Source organism: Chelonoidis abingdonii, chromosome 18, assembly GCF_003597395.2.
Source record: "Chelonoidis abingdonii isolate Lonesome George chromosome 18, CheloAbing_2.0, whole genome shotgun sequence".
Lineage (NCBI taxonomy): Eukaryota > Metazoa > Chordata > Testudines > Testudinidae > Chelonoidis > Chelonoidis abingdonii.
Window position 1 is genome coordinate 691,706 of NC_133786.1, and position 2,761 is coordinate 694,466.

Below are 2,761 nucleotides of genomic sequence, written 5' to 3' on the forward strand. Positions count from 1 at the left end.
GGTCAGTGGTCCCAGTCCTCACATGCGTTTACTCATTTCACTATGCTAACCTCCCCCCTAACTCGTCTATAGATTACAGTGCAGACATATGTGGTTGAAGCCCAACCTCCTGATGCTCCACGAGCGTTAGGGTTTTCTGAGACCCCGGTCTGTGTGACACTAATATTGTCACCCATTTTGTAGCCCCTCAGCGTTAATCCATCCAGCCAAGCGAATGCCCCAGCCAGCTCCTGCTGCCATCTTTTATACCCAGAGAGATGGACTCTAAGGGCACATCTCCATTGCAATGACAGCCCAGGGTTGGCACGCTCGTGCCCGAAGCAGCACCTGGAAGCCCCCAATATTCACTCACACCTCTCCAATATTAATGGATTGATACGCGTTTGTACATAATGTCCTGCCTTGTAGCAGGGGCGGCCTTTATAGCACCAGCAAAAGCGAAGCACCTGCTTGGGGCACCCCAAGCTTCGTTCCTTGGTTAGCCCCTGCCTATGAGAGCCAGCCCTTAGGAGCAGGGAAAAGAACTACTGTTCCCAGCATCCTTGGCCATCTACCAACTCGAAAGGAAGGAGGGGGGACCCTCATTGCGACAGCCTGCTGTGAGTGAAAGAGTGGTAGGGAGAGGCGATATTTTACATGCAGAAACAGGACACTGCAGGGGTGAGAAGCCACCCTGCCCCCAATCCGACTCCCCTCTGACTGCCTCCTACAGAAACCCACCGAAATGACGCAAAAACATCCAGTCTCCCCGCCCTGCTACCTGTGGATGGTGCTTGGAGAGTTTTTTTCATAATTACGCATGCTGATGCTAAATAGATAAAGGTGTCTGAGTGTGGATCAGTAAGATTGAAGGTGGTCCCTTGGTGGTTGTGTTCCCTCTGCAGTTTTACCATTGTGGCCTAAAGTCCTGCGTTGCGGCTCTGTCAGTGTGGCTGGAACTGCTTCTCGGTCTGGCTCAGGCCAAGATGTTCTCTGGCTTCAGCGTAGAGCCCTGGACAGGAGCCTGGGTGCATCACAAGGCTGGAAGGCATGAGATCCAGTGCTTCCAGTCCTAACGGCAGCCTTGCCCTTTGTCCTTGATTTGCCCCAAAGAATGGGCGGCCTGCTCAGGCCACGGTGCGCCTTGGTTTTTTTTTCCCCCCCCCCCCTTTCGTGCGGAGGGGTACCTTGCTGCAAGAGATCTTCGGGCCTGGTGTTTCTCTGCTTCTCACAGCTCAGGAAAAGCTCTTGGGGTAAATCTTCTGTCCTGCAAAAGTGAGCATGTGAGTGGGACCAGTCAGAGGCCCCCCCATGTGGGCTGGCCCTGCTTTCCTACCATTTTGTGATGTTATCCACAGACATCAGCAGTGCCCGCATGCTGGTGACTTCAGTGGGCTGTTTGGCATGGCAGGGAGCAGCCTGGCTGGGTGTTTTGTGTGCCTGTCTGAAGGCCACACATAGGCATGGTCCTGCCTCCTCAACCTGACCTCCATTGCTCTTAACTTTAAGCCTTCAAGCACCCAGGCTGTGGGAAATGCTCATTGCCTGGCTGCATGGGAGGATGCTGCTCCATGCTCTGGAGAGCGTCTGTATTGCTCTGTCAACCCCCCATCTTCACTGAGCCAGTCTGGTAAGGTCCCAAGTGCCCCCTCCGGCCTGGCAGCTGAGAGTCTGTGCAGACATCAACCCCCCTACCAGCCCCAGAGCCAGCGCCCCCAGCACCACAGGGGCACTCAATGAACTTCCTATGGGGAAATGGCTCCTTGGCATCCAGAGACTGGCTAAAACACAAGCCTTACTGTGAGCAGGATTTGAACCGGCACAGGGAAACCCTACTGGATTTTAACTTCCACACCTTAACCACTCAGCCATCACAGCTGTGAGTGAAAAAAATGCCCCAATGCCAGAGAAACTAGTAAAGAATCACAATGCCCAGGTGTGAAGTCATCTGAACTACAGAATTCCCACCACAAACCTGGCTCCCAAAGCACAGGGGGGTTTGGGTTCGTTCTCTTTGCTTAGCCACGTGCATTCGCACAGAGAGCGTGTTTAAAAGTCTCCCCTCCCACAGAGCGGGAATGGGAAATGATTCTCAACTTGAAGCCTGATGTAGGGTGAGCAGACATCCCAATTTTATCGGGACTGTCCTGATATTTGCTTGTTTGTCCTGCATCCCTCCTAGTAAAAAGGCCAAGAGCCCCCTTACACAAGCCAGCCCCATGAGGGTCACTGATGAGCAGAGAAGGCAGCCTAAGCTGGTCCCATGGTGTAATGGGCAGCACTCAGGACTCTGAATCCTGTAATCTGAGTTCAAATCTCAGTGGGACCTTGTGGTCATAGGTGGCAGGTTATATACATTTGTGGTGCTCGGGCTCCAGGAATATTCAGGGCTTAAGGGCCCTGCTCCAGCAATATTTGGAGCTGGGTCTCTTCCCTGGGCCCTGCCTGCCACCCCTCCTCCTGCAGCTCTGTGTCCCTGCCTGACAAAAAGCAGCGTGTGCAGGTCCCCTGCCTGCTCCTGCTGCTGGAGTAGAGGGATTCTGGGCAGTTCTGCTGTCCTAGTGCCTGCACTCCAATAAGGGCAAGGAAGGCTGCCCTGAGCCTCTCCAGCTCCCTCTGCCCCAGTTCTGAGCCCCCTCCTGCATCATGAATCCCTCATTCTCAGCCCCAGAGCCTGCACCTCTCACCCTTCCTTCAACCCCAGCCTGGAGCCTGCACTCAGCATCCAAACTTCATCCCAAAGCCTGTACCCTGATCTGCACCCCAGACCACCCCTACCTCC

At 54.3% G+C, this 2,761-nt stretch overlaps 1 non-coding gene across 1 annotated transcript; it reads left to right on the forward strand.

Annotated features, from left to right (window-relative positions):
• The first annotated feature begins 2,236 nt into the window (after positions 1 to 2,236).
• TRNAQ-CUG (transfer RNA glutamine (anticodon CUG)) lies at positions 2,237 to 2,308 on the forward strand. The gene has a single exon. It is a non-coding gene; the product is annotated as a tRNA-Gln (tRNA).
• Positions 2,309 to 2,761: the final 453 nt, after the last annotated feature.